Source organism: Mauremys reevesii, linkage group 12, assembly GCF_016161935.1.
Source record: "Mauremys reevesii isolate NIE-2019 linkage group 12, ASM1616193v1, whole genome shotgun sequence".
In the NCBI taxonomy this organism is placed as follows: Eukaryota; Metazoa; Chordata; order Testudines; family Geoemydidae; genus Mauremys; species Mauremys reevesii.
In genome coordinates this window covers 51534864-51554980 of record NC_052634.1, presented here as the reverse complement: position 1 = coordinate 51554980, position 20117 = coordinate 51534864, and the positions used below count along the sequence as shown (strand labels likewise).

The window sequence follows — 20117 nt, the reverse complement described above, 5'->3', positions numbered from 1 at the left end:
AGGTCCCACTGAGATTTGAACTCAGATTCCAGGATTCAAAGTCCTGAGTGCTGCCCATTACACCATGGGACCTGCTGCTGTTTTGTTTTCTAGATCCCTGTGACTCTCAGCTGGCTGGTTTCCACTCTGCACTTATTGCTTCCCACCAGCGGCTTCCTCTCGCAGGACTCTCTCTCCTCCTCCAGTGACTGTGGTCCTGCACTACCGGATCCGTGGGTCCTGCCCTGAGTCCCTGCATCCCCCTGCTTTGTCTCCATTCCCTGCAGGCTGCAAAATTGTCAGGGGAGGCCGCCCCTCCCTTCACTCGGTGCTCCTGCTCATATCGGCCAGCTGCAGCCTCATCTCCTGGAACTCGGGCAGCTGTCGCTTGATCCGGTCATACAGTCACACGCTGACTGGCTTCCCTGCCTGGATGCTCTTGTGGAAATCCCACAGGCGACACTGCAGGACTTGGCACTGTTGGTTTCTTTAATGTTGTGGTGTTACCCCGGCCACCAAAACAAAGTCACCAACTCCTCCCTCACCGACTCCCACCAATCCCCCTGGTTGCCATAGAACCCTCTGATGCTTTCCCGTTCTGCCAACACCGCCAGGCTTCACCACCCTGCTCCTTTATCTTGCAAGCTCTGGCTGTTCAGCTTCAATATCCTCTGCCCTGGGTCAGGGACAGGGGCAGCTCCAGGCACCAGTGCAGCAAGCTGCAGGGGGTGGCCTGCTGGTCACTGTGAGGGTGGCAGTCAGGCTGCCTTCAGCAGGCTGCCTGCAGGAGGTCCCCTGGTAATGCGGATTAGGCGGCATGCCTGCGGGAGCTCCGCCAGTCCTGCGGCTTCAGCAGAAATTCGGTGGCGGTTACGCCGAAGGCACGGGACCGGCAGACCTCCCGCAGGCATGCCGCCGAATCCGCCTTACCAGAGGACCTCCAGCAGGTGTTGGGATAGATCTGTATTACATTATACACTAATGTTAGATGTGTAGAAAGTGTGACTAGAAAGGAGCAGTGTGACGGTGCTGCCCGTGGGAGCCAGCTGAGGTCATTCAATCAGGGTGAACTGCAAACAAAAGGGGGCAGACACACCCCAAACGCTGGTGGTTATTCTAATACTTAGATTTACCAACCAGCACAAAACAGCTTCTGTAGCACCTCACTGGTTACTCAGAAGTCCAAACCACGCAGTTCCCTTGAAGTGCCCAGCCTCAGGCCTCCGTCACGACACACACGTCAGATATGATGATGATTCCTGAGAATCTGATCTCATCATATCAAAGAAAAGGTTCTTCCAATCCCAAAGGATCAGCCACACACCCAGGTTCAATTATAACTTAGATCTTACCCAAAATACACGCTACAGCCAATTCTTATTAACTAAGCTAAAATTTATTAAAAAAGAAAAGAGAGAGAGTGTTGGTTAAAAGATCAATATACAGACAGACTTGAATTCAATTCTTGAGGTTCAGATGCATAGCACAGATGAGCTTGTAGTTGCCGAAAGTCCTTTTAGAAATAGTCCAGAGGTTACAGTACAATATCCATATTCAGGATGACTCCAGTCAGTGACTGGGGATCTCAATCCTTATGGTTTAAGAGTTCCCTCTCTTGAAACCGAAAGCAGATCTGAGATGAAGCAGGATCATGTCCCAGGGTTCTTATATATTTCCAGCAGCCTTTCAGCCTGAGAAAACAACAGGCTTAACTCCTTCTCCCAAACATCCTGGCAATTAGCACAGGGTAATTTACCCATTAAACAGTTCAGATCCAGGTTAGCACAACCTTCAAAGAGACACAGAGACAATAATACTATTTCACTCAAGTATGATCATAAATGTTAATATTCCTTTTCTGATCTTTGAATTAAAACTACAGCAATAGCCAAGACTTGTTTGCTTACATCACAAGACCTGACCAAACATCTCCCCTTCTACCTCTAACAATGCAGACTTGCATTTCAAAGCTCTATTCATTTACAGATCTTCCTAACCAGCCCTCAAGGTTCACCCATGGGTCAGGTCAGTGGGTGAGGTGAGTTGATTAACTCTTTCTGGCCCTGTCACCTTTCAATGAAATATATTACACTCATAACGTCACAGGAGGTCAGGAATGGGATAGCAGGGGCTGCGGGTCGGGAATGAGGAACACCAGCAGAGCTGGAGGGAGCCCAGGGGGCTACGGATCAGGAGTGAGGGGCACTGTCAGAACTGGAGGGAGCCCAGGGGGCTGTGGGTCAGGAGTGAGGGGCACCAGCGGAGCTGTGAGTCTGGAGGTCAGGACTGGGATAGCAGGGGCTGCAGGTCGGCAGTGAGGGGCACCGTCAGAGCTGGAGGTAGCCCAGAGGGCTGCGGGTCAGGAGTGAGGGGAACCGGTAGAGCTGGGGGAAACCCAGGGGGCTGTGGGTCGGGAGTGAGGGGCACCAGCAGAGCTGTGAATCTGGAGGTCAGGGCTGGGATGGCAGAGGCTGCGGGTCGGGAGTGAGGGGCACCAGCAGAACTGTGAGTATGGAGGTCAGGACTGGGATAGCAGGGGCTGCGGGTCGGGAGTGAGGGGCACCACTAGAGCTGGGGGGAACCCAGGGGGCTACAGGTCGGGAGTGAGGGGCACCAGCAGAGCTGTGAGTCTGGAGGTCAGGACTGGGATGGCAGGGGCTGCGGGTCGGGAGTGAGGGGCACCAGCAGAGCTGTGAGTCTGGAGGTCAGGACTGGGATAGGAGGGGCTGCGGGTCAGGAGTGAGGGGCACCAGCAGATCTGTGAGTCTGGAGGTCAGGACTGGGATGGCAGGGGCTGCGGGTCTGGAGTGAGGGGCACCGTTAGAACTGGAGGGAGCGCAGGGGGCTGCGGGTCGGGAGTGAGGGGCACCAGCAGATCTGTGAGTCTGGAGGTCAGGACTGGGATGGCAGGGGCTGCGGGTCGGGAGTGAGGGGCACCGGCAGAGCTGGAGGGAGCGCAGGGGGCTGCGGGTCGGGAGTGAGGGGCACCAGCAGAGCTGGAGGGAGCACAGGGGGCTGCGGGTCGGGAGTGAGGGGCACCAGCAGAGCTGGAGGGAGTGCAGGGGGCTGCGGGTCGGGAGTGAGGGGCACCAGCAGAGCTGTGAGTCTGGAGGTCAGGACTGGGATGGCAGGGGCTGCAGGTCAGGAGTGAGGGGCACCAGCAGAGCTGTGAGTCTGGAGGTCAGGACTGGGATAGCAGGGGCTGCGGGTCGGGAGTGAGGGGCACCGGCAGAGCTGTGGGTCTGGAGGTCAGGACTGGGATAGCAGAGGGTGCGGGATGGGAGTGAGGGGCACCGTCAGAGCTGGAGGTAGCGCAGGGGGCTGCGGGTCAGGAGTGAGGGGCACCAGCAGAGCTGTGAGTCTGCAGGTCAGGACTAGGATAGCAGGCGCTGCGGGTCGGGAGTGAGGGGCACCGGCAGCACAGTGACTGGGGAGCTCCGCGGGAAGCCCAGTCGCTGCAGGTCGGGAGTGAGGGGCACCAGCAGAGCTGGGGGGAACCAAGGGGCTGCGGGTTGGGAGTGAGGGGCACCGGCAGAGCTGTGAGTCTGCAGGTCAGGACTAGGATAGCAGGCGCTGCGGGTCGGGAGTGAGGGGCACCGTCAGTGCTGGGGGGAACCAAGGGGCTGCGGGTCGGGAGTGAGGGGCACCGGCAGAGCTGTGAGTCTGGAGTTCAGGACTGGGATAGCAGGGGCTGCAGGTTGGGAGTGAGGGGCACCGTTAGAACTGGAGGGAGTGCAGGGGGCTGCGGGTCGGGAGTGAGGGGCACCATCAGAGCTGGAGGTAGTCCAGGGGGCTGCGGGTCAGGAGTGAGGGGCACCAGGAGAGCTGTGAGTTTGGAGGTCAGGACTGGGATGGCAGGGGCTGCGGGTCGGGAGTGAGGGGCACCAGCAGAGCTGTGAGTCTGGAGGTCAGGACTGGGATGGCAGGGGCTGCGGGTCGGGAGTGAGGGGCACCGTTAGAACTGGAGGGAGCGCAGGGGGCTGCGGGTCGGGAGTGCGGGACACCGTGAGAGCTGGAGGTAGCGCAGGGGGCTGCGGGTCAGGAGTGAGGGGCACCAGGAGAGCCGAGAGTTTGGAGGTCAGGACTGGGATGGCAGGGGCTGCGGATTGGGAGTGAGGGGCACCATCAGAGCTGGAGGGAGCGCAGGGGGCTGCGGGTCGTGAGTGAGCAGCACCAGCAGAGCTGTGAGTCTGGAGGTCACATCTGCAGGGAACAGTTCTGAACTTGGAGCACTTACAACTTGCAGAGTCTTTGTAGGGCATCCCAAATGTTTCCTGTATTCACAGACAGTTGTTGAGATGGTTCACCCAATTCCTCACCTGTGCACACAGCTCTCGGGAGCACTTTTTTTTCAGAGCCATAGAGGTCTGAGACCCACGGCTGTTCCCCTCATTCCAGCTGCGAGATCACATCCGGTTTGGAAACTGGAAACCCTGGGAAAGGAAAGAAAACAAGGGAGGTCAGTGGAATTTGTGGGATACTTGTCACAAGGAATATTCCATGGTTTTAACCCCAGCTCATTTTTAAGACGTAACACCCCAAGGCCGGCTTCCTTGGCTCAAAGTGGCAGAAGAGTTATTATTATAACTCATATTCATGACCTTAGTGCCTAAGATCCAATGAACCGTGGGCCGCTGTTTTGCTAAGCACAGCACAAACTCAGAATAGAAGATGGCCCATGCCCTGAAGAATTTACAGTCTAACTAGACAAGACAGACACAGATGAGGGAAGAGGTGGAACCCAGCAGCAGAGTGAACATGTGAAGGCAGAGGGACAGATCTGATGAACACAGGTGTAGAACTTGAGACTATTGTATTTAATGTTATGACTAGGGCCAGTGTTTTCCGGAAATTGCTGCTATTACTGCATTTCCCCCTGAAATTACTCTTCATTTCTGGAATCACCCTTCGTATCCAGAATAGCTGAACAGAAGGTGGTTGGGGATGCAGGGTCACAAACCCCACATTTCTGCCTGGAGACCCCTGACTCCTCCCCAGGGCACGGGGCAGAGGCTGGGGGCTGGCTGCTTTTGAGACTTGCTGCCAATTTCTTCCCTCCTCATACAAGTCTGGGCTCAGAAAAAACACTGGAGCTTCCCCTTGGGAGACGGGGCACTTGGCAGTGGGACGCTGGGCACCCTCATTGTGCTGCAGCGCAGACGGCATCAACAGCACCTCTCCCCTGCTCCTCTCCCCTGCACACAGCTGGTTCATGTCCCATCTCCCCAGCACACAGCCGGCTCTAGGCTCTCAATGCCCAGTGTCTGGGCCTCATCTCCCCCCCACAGCTGACGTAAAGGATTATATATTGCTCATGTCCCCTCCCCCCAATGCACTTTCCGGCTGTAAAGGATTATATATTGCTCATGCTTGGCAATTACTCTGTTTTCGCTGCCAGCAAACACTGGCCCTACTTATGACTGTTATCTGTATCTTTGAGCCAGCCCTTGAAAGCACGAATACATCACAGACTGTGGTGCTGAGATGGGCCAGATGATACCGGGGAGGCTGAGGGATGGGGGGATGGGTTTCCTGTGCAATCTGGTGTCACTAAGGCTGGATCTCAAGGCTGGTTATGCAGAACTCCATCTTCTGAAGCTTTGCCCAGCACAGAAAGGGGCAGTGACTGATTTTACCTCTTTCAGGAGACTGAATATGACAGACTTTTTGGGGAGAAACAGTTGAGTTTGAGCTGACTGAGAAGGGCCTTTTTGGGCTACAAACTGCCATGACCTGAGAACCCAGACGTAAGCTTTTAAAGAAGGTTTTTAATACACTTTGGAATGATCGGGGATTCCCAAAAGGACTGATGGTAAATATACATTTTGATGCTTTTCTTGCTTTGTATCTTTTCCCCATAAGGCACAATGCCACTGTCATGGATCCACAGGATCTGTGCAATGCCCTGGCTTTTAAACAGTCCTTGGGAGGTGTCCCTTGAGTGCACTACACCCCCAAGGGCTCCCACTCTTCCACAAGGACAGGCCATGTAGCTTCAGCACCTGAGACTGAGCCTCTGGCTTCAACACTCCTATTTCAACCTGTGAGCTCTGCCAGCAGATCCAGCCGAACTACACTCCTGTTCAGAGACTGTTCCTCAGTCAATGCACAGAGCACGTTTGTGCTGTGACACTGGGCAGACTTTTATAACATAGCAGGGTTCATTAGTCAACTGAAATACAGCACTGAACGTCTTTAGATTAGCAGAGAGAAGCAAATACGACGATATAGTCCATACTGGGCAATGCCCTTGAGCCAGGCTGCTGTAGAAAACAGTTTGGTTTCCTTTCACTGAGCCTGTCCATTTGTCTTCGCTCCGGTAGAGCTCCCTGTGTCTGCAAACCCAGTTCTTCCTGCTCCCAAGCACATCATGAGTCCATGTGTGCTTCACTCAGCAAAGCGGAGATCCTCCCATGGACAGGTGACAATTATTCCCTTGTCTCTGTCGGGTATTCCATTGCTGTAGGTTGGTCCCAGCCTGTCCTTAATGACCCATTCATATCACCCCGTGACAGCTCCGTGACAAAACACCTCATGTCTCCTGCTCTTTATAATCATAGCAATACCAACCACAGAGGGAAACTGAGGTGTGTATTGGCATCACCAAAATTCCCGCCTCTATCACACACACACATGGCTCACAGCCCTTGGAGAGAAAGCAAAGCACGGGAACTGGATGTTAGTCCAGTGAACACAGTGGAGGACAAGCTGCAATCCTCACACCCTGGTCAAACAGGAGAGGCATGTGGGTCCCCACCCATAGAGAGGGGCTGGCTAGAGGCCTGATACCCGAGAGGCCATTGCTTGAGCAGACCATGGAGGCAGGTCAAAGGCTTCGCTACCCCAGAACTGTGGCATCGCAAAAGCACATTTTGGGGAATTAGGAAATCTAGTGACTCAGGTGTAATGGGAGGGAGAATTAAACTCCCCAGTGTGTGGAGAAGGCTGGGGAATTAAACACTAAAATTCAGGAGCAACAGCCTCTAATTCTTCCGAAAAGAAGGAAGTTTGGGGTGGGCTTTAGCAATTAGGTTGCACCACATTCATAGATTGGAATTATTAATTAATAAGTGATGTAAATCATGAGTATTAATGCTTGATGCTTAATTATGGATGTCCCAAAGGCCATGTATGGGTTGGGGCAGCTATTGACATTCTTGTAGTCAGAGAAAAGGAGCAGATATGGTATATAGCCATCCTAAGGAAGTGGATAAAATACCTCTCCTAGTTACCAGTTTTTCATTTTGTCGGGTCCCTGAGACAGTGTAAACTGAAGCAGGCTCCCTTCTGATGGGCTCCCTTGCCCGTCGATCTTTCTTTCCAATGGTGTCCGTATCTTGTAAGTATGCACAGTGCAAAACCCTCTTTACTGTACTTATCTTAGTTTAATCGTTACGTGTATTGAGCCTGGCCTATGATTTCAGTTATAACTGTCTGGATTAAATCACGTTTCTGCATTTCACCAAATTCCATCTTCTCAATTAACTCTGAGTAGCCATGTACAAGGGCAAGTTGTGCCCCAACCTGTAATCTTATAGGTGTAGAAACTGTACAGGCTACACCACCGCCCTGTGACATCATCAGCCAAGCGCCCATTGGTGCCTGGGACGTGGCCCTGGTGTGGGAGGGAGGATGCAGCAAGGACTCAGGGTCGGAGGCCGGGGTCAGTGTGCATAGAGATGGGGAGGCCATATGGGGAGGCGGGTAATGAGCGGGAGAGGGAGGTCAAGAGTTATAATAATAATAATATTGGGGGGGGGGATGTATAATGAAGTGAAACTGAACAGAAAGAAAACTGGAGTGGAGGCTCTAAAGCAACAAGGCTTGGGCAGGGATTTGGGGTAAAAGGTCTGGGATCCCCCAGAGCTCTGGATCCCCAAACCTCTCCTCCCTCCCACTGACCCACCCAGCCCACTTCCCGGGTGCCCTTCCCTCACACTCCCCTCCCCTTCTTCCCATTACTCTCAGCTGGCACCACCTCCGGCCACCTTGGGAGCTTCTTGTGTTCCCTCCTCGTCTCTCACAGCCTCCTCCCTCCCTGCTGCTTCTTAGCTCTAACCCTGCACACGCCCTCCCCATGTCCTGGCACCCCAGAATTATCTACTCCTCCCTTCTCCTCCCCTCCCACGGCTCTGTTCTCCCTTCACCCGTGGGGTCCTGAATGGCAACATTATACACTCTCCTATCAAAAGAGGAGCTCACCTGACTGTCACACAAGCCATGAATGAGTCATACACCTATTAACTCAATTTAGAATTCTACAGGAGGTGTATTTTCCTCCTAAAATGAGGAAACGGCATGAAAGCTACAGTTATTAATGTAGTTATTAATGTATCCTATAAGGATACATTAAATGCAATTTTAAAATGACTGACAGCACCAAAAAGGCAAATGTCCAAAAATTATTCTAGTGGGTGGGAGATAAGGCAAAAAAAGGAGGGCAAGGGAACTTGTCAAAACTTGTATGACAATTAAAGGTATAAAGTTATTACTACTCGGGTTTTTTAGAGCCCCCACAGCTTCTAATAACCCAGGGGACAGGACTCCTTACCCAGCAAGACCACCGTCTCATAGTTCTCCTGCATGACATCTCTGTAGAGGGCTCTCTGAGCGGGGTCCAGCAGAACCCCCTCTCTCCTGGTGAAATACACAGCCACCTCCTCGAAGGTCACCGGCCCCTGAAAAAGTGAGAGTCCCACACTCAGTACCTGCTGCACCACTCACAACCCCACCACAACCCCACATGGGGGAAAGGAGCCAATCAAAGGGAAGCTCTGGGTGGCTCACAGGCAGGAGTCCCACCCCCACCCTGCTCAGAGCAGCCAGGAAACACCAGGGTGAGGGGACGAAGCGAGAGCCCCTTGTCTCTCTCAGCAGATCCATCACCCCGCAACTAGCCACAGACGGATACAGGAGATGGAGCCCCTAGCAGGGCGCAGGGAGAGCTCCCTGGCAGAGAGCCCAGCGCTGTTCTCATTGTGAAGAGCTGGACAGGACCAGACTTAGTGGGGAATGGACTAGGTGACATTCCAGGGGGGCCTTGCTGAGGGGGTTCCTCCAGCAGGGGTGTCCTGTCTCTCCTCTCCCCACTTCTCTTCAGCTGTCTGCCCCTGCACCTGTTCCTGCAGCCCTGCCCCCTCCCTCCCACTTGGAGCTGCCCCCGGCCAAGCTGCTCCCAGGAGCCTCCTGTGTGCCGTGCGGTGGGGGGGGGGGGGGTTTGCTGATGTCAGGGAGGCCCCACCCTCCTGCCTCTGCCCAGTCTCTGCTGAGCTGAGCGGGGGGGACAAGATTCTGTGCTGCTGCCTCTGGGTCAGGAGTGGGAGCTGCTGGCCCCTGCTGCCGTGTGCACGAGCCTTCAGACTAGTGAGTGTCGCTGGGCTGGGAGTGACAGCGGGTGTGTCTCATCCCCGCCGCCCCCCACACACTCACCCCACAATAGACACTTCAATTACTGTTATTACTTCTTTTTACTTCCTGTCAAAATGTGCAAAGTGCACATAGTCTCTGTAATTTTATTCTTTCACATTCGGTCAGGATGACAGTGCTGGTATTTTAGCTTTCTGACTGGTCTGTGCATTTCAAAATTTTATTTCTGTCTTATGCTTAAATTCAATTCTTTGAGTAACGAGTTCTAAAATGCCTCAGCTGTCCTGGCTGGAGTAATTCTCATTATTACTGTTATTACTGTATTGTGCTTTGTCATTCATTATTTAAAATGGTACAGTCAAATAACAGACTCTACATTTTGCATGTACTTACCTTAGCAGGGCTCATTTAAAAAAAAATTAGCTAAACTCAAAACTTTAGACACTGTGCAGATGAAGATCACTTATCTTCAGATTGTATTTTTAAATCTGTCTGTAAAGTAACTTAAAATGTCTATGAAAATAAATACAGTTCCAAGTATGATACTAATAGCAATGATGGAGTGAAATGTTAGTGAGTCACCTACATGATAGTGACCAGTTAACACAAATGCCGAAATAACTAGAGAAATAAATTCCCATTCGTAAAACAGAGAAAAAAAACTTTAATCCCCTATGTAAACTAAGTAAATATGTTTTCAGTGGAATGAAAAACAATTGACTAAAATAGAGGAGATAATGGCAGTAACATGGAGCGTGTCTCTTAGAGAACGTAAGCAGATTTTATTTATTTTTATTTATCTCTACTAAAGATGGGGTAAAAAGTATCAACCTTGTGTTTCTGATACCTGCATTAAAGCTCCAGAACTGATACCTCAAGGCTTGGGATAGGGAATATCTTGCTGTATTGTCTCCTGATTGTTCTAAATTTACTTTTAAATTTAATATGTGGCTGTATTAAGATTATGGGAAAAGAGGTACCAAGTGGTAACAGGGTGAACAATTAGCAGGAAGATTAATTTTAAATAAAATTTTTTGTAAAGGCACCTCTGTTTCCAAATGTGCCTTAACCACAGGACACAGGTTGTGTGTCAATGCTAATGAGGTATAATCAGAATCACATTATAAAAAGGGGGTGCCCAGAGCAGGAAAATTGAGCTCCCTATGGGAAATTCCAGCAGGAACCATCCCTCTACTGATGATCAATCCATGAGAGACACCTCAGACCCTAATACTATTGAACAGGATGTGAGTAGAACTAGAGTTGTAACTTTTGCACAGGTCTTCATAGAATGTCTATATGCCTTGGGTAGTCGTAACCTTAACTGTAACTTCAATAAAACTTGTAAAACCGACTAGGCCTATACCTGTGAATGTCTGTGTGGTCACTCCCCTTGGTCTGTGTGTGTTCCTAGAGACTGTGCATTTGAAGCAAGTAGCAGAGGCGACTTTCACTCTGTTAAGCTTGAAACTGTCGCCACCAGAGCCGACCCCGCGGCGGTGTAATACCACATTACAAACTGCACTTTAAATAAAAGGCTGCACAATACACCACACACCAGGCCACCCTCACTTCTGCGCTGCTGCTGCTGGCGGTGGCATGGCCTTCAGAGCTGGGCGCTCGGCCAGCACCCGCCGCTATCAGGCCGCCCTGCCAGTGCTGAATTTGTGCCATGGCTGAGCTCTGGCACCTCTTTCAATACAAATTAAGCAATAGAGGGAGGCACCGGGGCCTGGACGTGATGGTGGGGAGCCCGTGAGGGCCAGGGGTGATAGGGGGCACCAAAATACAAGTTCACCCAGGGTGCCATTTTCTCTAAGGCCAGCCCTGGAGCTGGGTATGGGGGAGGGGCATATCCCCTAAGGCCGTGGTTCTCATGCAGGGGTCCCTGGACCTCTGGGGGGCTGCGAGCTGGTTTCAGGGGCTCCTCCAAGCAGGGCCAGTGTTAGACTCGCTTGGGCCCAGGGCAGAAAGCCCAAACCTCCCTGCCTGGGGCCATGAGCCCTGCCACCAGGGGCTGAAGCCAAAGCTGGAGCAATTAGCTCTGTGGGGGGCCCTGTCACATGGGGCCCCAGGCAATACCCCTGTTTGCTACCCCCTAACACCAACCCTGGCTTTTCTGTGCAGAAAACCAGGCGTATGCAGGGCAGTGGGGGTTTTATAACATGTTCAGGGGCCTCAGAAAGAAAACAGTTGCGAACCCCTGACTAAGCCTCATTGGTGGGTGCCCCTCTACATCTCACAGCCGCCGCTGGTTAGTCGGGTGAGGCTCCAGCACTGGGATTCTGCTCCCTTTACCTAGCCCCACCTAGGTGTGTTCTTTGCTCTTCCACAAATCAGAGCATTTCCACCTTCTAACCTCATGGGTCTGTTCCTAGAATGGAAGCCACATATTAAACAAGTCCCAACAGGTTTGCCACACCCTGGCTTCCTCCCATTCTCCACCCTGTGAATTTCCTGCCCCGCTCCAACCTCTAAACCAGACTGCCCAAGCCTCCCTCCTCCTGTGTATCTGCTGTCACTCTCCCTCCAGCAGGAACCCACCAATAACCCCCAATAATCCCTACCTGAACGGGCTCCTCTGCAGCCATTTCCCTTCCCTGTCCCATAGGAGGATGGGATGAACCGGAGCGAGACGTGGGCATCATTCTGCAGCCTGGCAGGGTGAGAAGGGCAGTTGTGGAGGTTTCAGAACAGGCTTTAGTTCATTTCACATCACAATTCCCCCAGGCCCTTTCCCTGCAGACAGACATCCTAGACTCTGCCATGCTGGGAAATGCTCGATCTCTTTATTACAGTGTAGACCTGACCCCTCCTGCCAGGGGTAAATCCACAGACGTTTTTCAGCCTCTGCAGTAATAAAGTCTCTGAACAAAATGCTAGAAAGGAGCAGAACCAAAGGGGCTGGGCAGGCTCCAAAGGGGACACTGGTTCCTCCTTCCCCACCGGTGCCCCAGCCATGCCCTGTGGCTGGCAGAGAACGGCCACCCCATCTCCACCCCAGAGGGAGCTGTGTCTCAGGGCTCCCCCAAACAGCACCCAGGAACCCCCATCCCCTTTGGGGAATGACTCAGGGCAACAATTTCCCACCCCAACAAGGACGAATTGCTGCAGATGAAATGGGGGGTGGGGGAAGCCCCCCAAATATGAGGAGAATTTAAATTGACATTTGAGAATTATAGAAAAAAATCAGGAAAAATAAGAGACTAGAGAGTCAATAATTTTAGGAAAAACGAGGGAATCTCCTTGGGTTTGACGGTCCTGTGTGGTGAGGGGAGAGAAAAGGGGGAGAACCAGAGAGACTTGTTACCAGTACTGGGAGGAAGTGGCACAGACAGGAGAAGGATGCAGGTATCTCCCCGACTCACACACACTCTCCCCCTGGACTTTCCCGGCTGCACAGAGACCGTTCAACCCCCACCTGCCCCACTGCCCTTCCCCCGCCTGCAGCTCCGGCTTCTCCCCTCCCGCCCCCGCCAGCCACACAACGGGGAACCCCGGGTCCCAGGCTCTGTCCCCACCTGGATCCCAGCGGGGCCGGGGGCAGATCCTGCTGCAGCTGAGAACAGCGGCTCCGCTCCGGCTCGGGCGGCTCCAGCGCTGCTGGCAGCACGTGGCCACCAGGGAGCAGCTGCTGAGCCCGGGCTCCCGCGTCACAATGTGCCAGAGCCCCGCCCCCAGGAGCTGCCCCGCCCCCGGGCTGTGCCAGAGCCCCGCCCCCAGGAGCTGCCCCGCCCCCAGGCTGTGCCAGAGCCCCACCCCCAGGAGCTGCCCAATGTCCCATCTCTGGGCTTTGTTCTCCTGCCTCCTTGTTCCCAGCACCCACCGCTCCCAGCTGCTCCCTTCCTGTGTCTTCAAACACCCCCCCGCACCCGGGCCGGCTGCAGCGCTGCTGGGGCTGTCTCCAGTGGCTGAAGTTGCCTCCATCTCTGCTTTACCGGGGGGGTGGGGGGGAGAGACAAAGCGAGGAGATGGTCCCAGGGTGTGAAAGCAAAATTAGTGGGCTGGGAAAGAAGGACTGTTTGGAAAGGTGGGTTTTTTGCGAGGGAAGGGGAGGTCATTCCTGTATTGGACCAACTGCCGGTGGGGGGAGAGCGAGAGAGAAGCGACACGCAAGCTGCGCTCTTTCCCCAGCAGCAGGTGGGTCACGTGGTCTCTCTGCTGGCCTGGCTGCCCGGGACGGGACCCGGCTACTGCTACAGGCCAGGCAAGAGCGGCGGCCCGGGCGGGCAGGGGGAGGGGCCCGAGCGGAGGGGCGGAGCCGCGTGAGCGGGTATGCAGATCTGTGTGCGAGCAGAGCATCGTGGGAGCGGACGCAGGCTGCCAGGCAGGGCCCGACTTTGGCACCGGGAGCTCGGCGTGGGGAAGGGACGGTCTCCGGGGGACGCGTCGGGGCAGCTGTCGGCAGTGGGGTCCGGTGTAGGCGAGGCCAGCGGTCGGTCTGCCCCGTGTGTTATAAGTGCGGGGCGAGCGAGGGCGGGCGGCGGCCGGGCAGCAGGAACTCATACTTACCTGGCAGGGGAGATACCATAATAACAAAGGTGGTTTTCCCAGAATGAGGCTCATCCATTGCACTGGGGGTGTGCTGACCCCTGTGATTTCCCCAAAAGGAGGAAACTCAATGGCATAATTTGTGATAGTGGGGGGCTGCATTTGCACTCTCCCCTGGTGATTGGTTGGGACAACAGAAAACCAAGAGTGGGTTCTTAGGCTTAGTGCACTATAAAGCAGACTCTAAGGGCTTGGCTACACTTACAAATTTGCAAAGCACCAGTGTGGTCAAAGAACCAGCGCTAGGAATGCGGCTCCTAGTGCTGTACGTTATTCCCCACAGGGAGGTGGAGTACGGACAGTGGTGGGAGAGCTTTCCCCCAGCGCTGCTGCTTTGACTACACTTAGCGCTTTGAAGTGCTAAGTGTAGCCACAGCCTAAGGAAAGCAGGGTTTTTTTCTGTACCTTTGGGAGTGCTCTCTTTCCACAGACCCTGTACTTTTGGGCACTTTTGTCGTTCCTCCTCGTAAGCAAAGCTCAGCTCTGAAACATTACTCGGGCCTTATAAGGCTCTCTGGGTATGGCTACACTGGCGATTTGCAGCGCTGGAAAGCCTCCACCAGCGCTGCAATTAGTAAGTGGCCACACCTGCAAGGCACTTCCAGCGCTGCAACTCCCTGGCTGCAGCGCTGGCCGAACACCCCTCTCGGCATGGGGAATAAGGATTCCAGCGCTGGTGCTGCAGCGCTGGTCATCAAGTGTGGCCACACACCAGCGCTGTGATTGGCCTCCAGGGTATAAGGATGTATCCCAGAATGCCTGTTCAGCCACTCTGCTCATCAGGTCAGACTCTACTGCCTTGGCCTCAGGTGACCCGCCCTTTAAATGCCCCGGGAATTTTAAAAATCTCCTTCCTGTTTGCTCAGCCAGGTGTGGAATGCAATCAGTTAATCTTTACAGGTGACCATGCCTCCACGTGGCAAACGAGCCCCAGCATGGAGCAATGGCGAGCTGATGGACCTCATCAGTGTTTGGGGGGAGGAATCTGTGCAGGCACAGCTGCGCTCTAGCCGTAAGAATTATGATACCTTTGCCCAGGTATCGAGAGCCATGATGGAAAGGGGCCATGAGCGTGACGCGGTGCAGTGCAGGGTAAAAGTAAAGGAGCTGCGGAGTGCCTATTGCAAAGCACGCGAGGGAAACCGCAGATCCGGCGCTGCCCCCACGACCTGCCGGTTTTACAATGAGATGGATGCGATTTATGGGGGTGACCCCTCTGTAAATCCAAGGACCACAATGGACAGTTCAGAGCCGGTAGAGGAGGGGGAGGGGGAGGCAGACAGTGAGGCTACTGTGGTGGGGGAAGCCAGCCCGGAGGAGGCATGCAGTCAGGAGCTCTTCTCAAGCCAGGAGGAAGCTAGCCAGTCGCAGCCCCTGGAACTTGCTGCAGAAGAATCACAGGAGCAGGTCCCAGGTAAGCAGCTTTTTATTGCAATGCAAAGGTTTTGGGAGAGGAGGGGGATGGTATGGCTGCATGCCTAGACATGGAATATCCCATTGATGTGGTCTATCACGTCGCAGTAATCTGCCTCTGTAATCTCTTCAAAAGTTTCTGCAAGAGCATAGGCAATTCGCGTGACCAAGTTTAAAGGGAGAGCCATTGTGGTCCCTGTCCCATTCAGGCTAACGCGTCCGCGCCACTGTTCCAGGAGGGGTGGGGGAACCATGCTTGCACAGAGGCACGCTGCATACGGACCCGGGCGGAATCCGCATTGTTGTAGGAGACCCTCCCTTGCTTCTTTGGTAACCCGCAGAAGGGAGATATCTTCCAGTATTAACTCCTGTGGGAAATGGAGGGAGTGTTTCAGTGCTGGTTTCCCCAACTGCATAGCGCGGCAGGCAGTAACCCCAGGGTTAACAAAGCCCCGAAACAGGCAGCCTAGCCATGAAGCAAGAAGCACCCTGCTCGAGCACACCGCGGAAGGCAACCCCAGGGTTAATTCCAGAGGGAGATGGAGGTGCTGCATTTAACAAATCAGCAGCACCCTGCTCGAGCACACCGCGGAAGGCAACCCCAGGGTTAATTCCTGAGGGAGATGGAGGTGCTGCATTTAACAAATCAGCAGCGCCCTGCTCGAGCACACCGCGGAAGGCAACCCCAGGGTTAATTCCTGAGGGAGATGGAGGTGCTGCATTTAACAAATCAGCAGCGCCCTGCTCGAGCACACCGCGGAAGGCAACCCCAGGGTTAATTCCTGAGGGAGATGGAGGTGCTGCATTTAACAAATCAGCAGCGCCCTGCTCGAGCACACCGCGGAAGGCAACCCCAGGGTTAATTCCTGAGGGAGAAAACCCCAGGGTTAATTACCATTACCATTTCTGGGAGGCTGTGAATTCTCTAGCAGTTGCTGAAATGTGTGAGGAATGCTTGTGAGACTTTAAAATAACTTCAGATTATACACAATGGAAGCTCTCTTAAAATGTATCGTTTGCTGCATTTTTACAGTGACCTTGAGTAGTCCTGGGCCAGTCTTATCAGTGACTGAAAGAAAGCTGCAAAACCTGAGGAGGAAACCTAACAAGAGCAAAGAAGAACTGTTGAAGTCAGTAATGAACCAGTGTGCAACAGAGAATAAAAATGCGCAGGAATGGAGAGAAAAGATGCATCACTGGAGGCAAACAGAAAGCAGGAGAAAGGCGTTGACGCTGAAGAAAACCACGAGGCAGCTTATAAACCTCATTGCGCGCCAAACAGACTGTATGCAGTCAATGGTAGCAATGCAGGCAGAGCACTACCGTGCCAAACCCCCAACCTCCCAAACCTCTTTCCCCTATGCACCAATGTCAGCTCCAAGTCCCGTTCCCCAGCATCCAGGTTCTTACCTACACCATCACCAGCTGCCCCTGACACCTGTACGGTCACCTATGAGCCCAGAGAACTACGACCCTTACCCTCTGCACTCAACCCCCATCACCATGCAACAGTACAATCCTGAGGTGCACAGCACTCCTGGCAGTACATATGAAAAACTATGAATGTACAGTTCAACAACCAACCCCCCTGCCCGTGTACTTCCTTTTTTTTAAATAAATGATTTCTTTGATTATGAATCAGTTTTTATTATTGCATAAAGTGAAAGATAACAAACCCCAATGAAAACACAGGTAACAAACATCAAGGAAAACACAGCCACTTAAAAGCACTGTAACCAGTGCACGTCACTCCTGGTCAAGGCAAAAAAACATTACTGTTGGCTTTCAGCCTCAAATTTCTCCCTCAAGGCATCCCTAATCCTTGTTGCCCTGTGGTGGGCATCTCTAGTAGCCCTGCTGTCTGGCTGTGCAAATTCAGCCTCCAGGAGTTGCACCTCGTTGGTCCATGCCTGGCTGAATGCTTCACCCTTCCCTTCACAAATATTATGGAGGGTACAGCACGCGGATAGAACCGCAGGGATGCTGCTTTCCCCCAAATCTAGCTTCCCATACAAACATCTCCAGCGAGCTTTTAAACGGCCAAAAGCACACTCCACAGTCATTCGGCATCGGCTCAGCCTGTAGTTGAAACGGTCCTGGCTCCTGTTCAGCTTCCCTGTATATGGTTTCATGAGCCAAGGCATTAATGGGTAAGCGGGGTCCCCAAGGATCACAATGGGCATTTCAACGTCCCTTACTGTTATCTTTCGGTCTGGGAAAAATGTACCTTCCTGCATCTTCCTGAACAGGCCACTGTTCCGAAAGATGCGTGCATCATGCACTTTTCCAGGCCAGCCTGTGTAAATATCAATGAAACGCCCACGGTGATCCACAAGCGCCTGGAGAACCATAGAGAAATACCCCTTGCGATTAATGTACTCGTAGGCTAGGTGGGGTGGTGCCAGAATAGGAATATGCGTCCCATCTATTGCCCCTCCACAGTTAGGGAAACCCATTTCTGAAAAGCCATCCACAATGTCCTGCACGTTCCCCACAGTCACGGTTCTCCTCAGCAGGATGCGATTAATGGCCCTGCAAACTTGCATCAACACGATTCCAACGGTCGACTTTCCCACCCCAAACTGGTTCCCGACAGACCGGTAGCTGTCTGGAGTTGCCAGCTTCCAGATTGCAATAGCCACCCGCTTTTCCACCGTCAGGGCAGCTCTCAATCTTGTGTCCTTGCGCCGCAGAGTGGGGGCGAGCTCAGCACACAGTCCCATGAAAGTGGCTTTTCTCATACGAAAGTTCTGCAGCCACTGCTCGTCATCCCAGACTTCCATGACAATGTGATCCCACCACTCACTGCTTGTCTCACGAGCCCAAAAGCGGCGTTCCACGGTGCTGAGCATTTCCGTTACCGCCACAAGCATTTTCATGTCACCCGCTTTAGGAAAATCCATATCATCATCAGACTCCTCACTGTCACTTTGGAGCTGAAGGAGGAATAGCTCAACTGCCAAACGTGATGTGCTGGCGACAGTCAGCAGCAAATTCCTCAGCAGCTCAGGCTCCATTTCACAGCGTGCTGAACTGACAATGGCAAGAAACGTGGACGGCGAAACTGAGACTGCTGGGAAGTGAAGCGATGCACCACGGGGCGTTGGAACAGGAAGCGGAATGACCCACACACTTCCTTCCCCTTCCCACAATACTCAGCGCCAAAACGGCGCCAAAACGGGATGAGGTGCTCTGTGGGATAGCTGCCCACAATGCACCTCTCAGTACAGCGCTGGAAATGCTGCCAATGTGGCCACACTGCAGCGCTGGTAGCTGTCAGTGTGGCCACACTGCAGCGCTGGCCCTGCACAGCTGGACAACCAGCGCTGCAAACTACCAGCGCTGCAAACCGTAAGTGTAGCCATACCCTCTGTGTTCTTGGCTTTCCCTGGTCTTTTGCAGCTGGCCTGCTCTCTAGTCTGGTTTATGGGGGGCTTGGACCGGTGCCTTCCTTGGCTCTAAGGGGAGCTGCCTGCCTGCTCTGCTTCTTTGCCTGCTTGTACCTTCTTGCCCAGCCCTCCTTCTCAGGCTCTTCCTCCTTTGACGGGAGGACGGCCTGTCCAAAACGCCTGTCCCACCTGGTCTCCTCATCCAACAGGCAGCCTCGCCCCCTGCCCTGGGACCGCTTTGGCTTTCGCTGTCTGTTCCTGTCTCTTGGTGGCCACCCTGTCTGTGCTATGGAGACTAGGCTGTCACAACCCCATGCTGGAAGAGGGCTTTCCGTCGCTTTAGGCCCACCCACCAAACTGAAGAGAAAGCAGAGTATGTAGAACACGTGGCAGAGGCGCTGCCGGGGCAACCACCTACGCTCCCAAAAGTCAGGGTGACTACTCTCCCAGCCCGCTACACCGCTAGCTTTCAGAGGAAATGGAATTGAACCAATTGGCAGCCCGAGTTGGATCATCAAAACCGGGGACACAGGGAGCAAAACCAGCCCCTCGACCAGGGACTCGCTTCGCTGCACGCAATGCACTGTGGCTATGCAAATAAGATGCTCCGGCCGTCTCCGGCGCTCAAAGGAGACTTTTCTCCGGGCTGCCTCTGCTCCTTCCCCGGCTGGGCGGAGATTGGGATGGGGCAGCTGCTCTCCTGAGACAGTCCCGCTGATGCCCAGGCGCATGGAGGACGGAGCCCGGACGAGAAGCCAGAGGGCACTTGGCCCACAGCTAAAACCCGGAGCAAACGCACACACTTTGCAAAGTAACAGGAGCCGGGATCTCGCACATGAGATTCTATCTGCCGGCCGGGGTGCGACCCCGCGTTGTACCTGCCGCTTGGTCTGCCTCTGCTGCAAAGTAGCTCGCCTCGCTCAGATCCTTGGGGTTCGCTGAGCTGCAGCTCACTTTGATACATGGGAACAGCTTCAAATCATGGAATATCAGGGTTGGAAGGGACCTCAGGAGGTCATCTAGTCCAACCCAATCCCCAACTAAATCATCCCAGCCAGGGCTTTGTCAAGGCTGACCTTAAAAACCTCTCAGGAAGGAGATTCCACCACCTCCCTAGGGAACCCATTCCAGTGCTTCACCACCCTCCTAGTGAAAAAGGGTTTTCCTAAGATCCAACCTAAACCTTCCCCACCGCAACTTGGGACCATTGCTCCTCGTTCTGTCATCTGGTACCACTGAGAACAGTCTAGATCCATCCTCTTTGGAACCCCCTTTCAGGTAGTTGAAAGCAGCGATCAACTCCCCCCTCATTCTTCTCTTCTGCAGACTAAACAATCCCAGTTCCCTCAGCCTCGCCTCATAAATCATGTCTTACAGCCCCCTAATCACTTTTGTTGCCCTATGCTGGACTCTTTTCAG

The 20117-nt window shown here is 53.6% G+C and overlaps 1 long non-coding RNA gene and 2 other non-coding genes across 4 annotated transcripts; 1 reads left to right on the top strand and 2 right to left on the bottom strand.

Annotated features, from left to right (window-relative positions):
- TRNAQ-UUG lies at positions 1–72 on the bottom strand. The gene has a single exon. It is a non-coding gene; the product is annotated as a tRNA-Gln (tRNA).
- A 4071-nt stretch (positions 73–4143) lies between these two features.
- On the bottom strand, positions 4144–12925 carry LOC120375662. Of its 2 annotated transcripts, none has more exons than XR_005586675.1 (3): positions 12867–12925; positions 11913–12001; positions 4144–4412 (listed from the first exon to the last, which is right to left on the bottom strand). It is a non-coding gene; the product is annotated as an uncharacterized LOC120375662 (long non-coding RNA). The 2 variants fall into 2 exon arrangements; XR_005586674.1 differs by lacking the exon at positions 4144–4412 and adding an exon at positions 8606–8657.
- Positions 12926–13849: 924 nt separating this feature from the next.
- Positions 13850–14011, top strand: LOC120376296. Its single transcript, XR_005587193.1, has one exon. It is a non-coding gene; the product is annotated as a U1 spliceosomal RNA (small nuclear RNA).
- Positions 14012–20117: the final 6106 nt, after the last annotated feature.